Source organism: Cyprinodon variegatus, unplaced genomic scaffold (assembly GCF_000732505.1).
Source record: "Cyprinodon variegatus isolate N-32 unplaced genomic scaffold, C_variegatus-1.0 Scaffold343, whole genome shotgun sequence".
NCBI lineage: Eukaryota > Metazoa > Chordata > Actinopteri > Cyprinodontiformes > Cyprinodontidae > Cyprinodon > Cyprinodon variegatus.
The window spans coordinates 140758-142052 of NW_015150796.1; positions in this window are offsets into that span (position 1 = coordinate 140758).

Sequence of the window (1295 nt, forward strand, 5' to 3'; positions counted from 1 at the left end):
CAATCTTCTCTTCCTTCCAGGAAACTGCCGTCTGGGACTCAGGGTCGTCACAGTTGATAGGATAGGGTGAGGCATTGTTTCAATCCCCATACTCTTTGAAAGGCTGCCTGATCCCTCTCTGACCAGCCTCTTACTGCTTGAAACTTTTGTACCACCATCAGCTGGTCTTGCTGTGAGGTCAAATGTGCTGTTCAGGATTCCTTTAGGCCTCTGCCTCCATCTGCGGTACCTCCTCACCACAGAGCCGGCGGCCACAGAGACAGCCTGCCGATGCCAGGCTCTTCTTATCCGACTGACCATCGTTGGGTAGAGCTCAGCCAGGGAGTAGCTCTGGCTACTCACATCTCCATCCTGGTCCGGTGGCTGGGGCTCGTTCTCTGACCAATTCCAGCAGCTTTCATCCAACAAGCGCATTGCCTTATCTGCTGGATATTATCACAGACAACAAATATCTACATCAGATCTTCACAGTACTTAACAAAACTATTCACACCTCTCAAAATGGTTCCTGGTCTGTCAAATTACATGCAAAAACTCCAATGTAGTAAGGGGATTTTATCCAATAGAGCAGAACTAATAAAAAGTTCTGCATGATTATTGAGTGGAAACTCCCACATGACTTACAACTCATACGTTTCGCCCCAAAGAACAATCTCTTTCCAAATAAAGCTGAAAGTCTTAACCAGCTTGGCTCGGTTAAAAACTGAGTGTTTTAGATCCTAACAAACACAATTTCTGCTATTAAAAACAAACTGAATAAACCCACAATTAATAACCCACAGGTTCATGAATTAGCTTCTCCTAAAACATTGGATAAACCATAAAAAAAAAAGCTTCTTAATACATTTGAGGCAATGATTACTACTGTTCAGTTCTGGCCTGATCCAACTAGGGCACTTCTTCCAAATGTTTGCTTTGAGTGTTACATAGAACAGGGGAAAGTAAAAACAGGACATCTGCTGGATTTATAATCAGCTTTCTTCTCTAATTTCCTATATGAAAGCCAGATGTGCACAATTCAACACCAATAGCTAAATCTGTCCCCTAAATATGTGAATTTATTCATTAGTATAAGAGTGACATTTTTTTTTCCTTCTTAAATTCAATAATAAGAACTTTCTGTATCCTAACCGCCATCCTTACCGCCATTGTCCTCAGGAAGTTCCGTGCTGTAAACACTTTGGTTTTCCGATTCATCATCATCATGGGGAAAATGTAACTATTAAGAAAAGCACACTCTGTAATTACTATTAAAGATATTCTTAGCATGATTGTCAGATATTTACAAATATGTT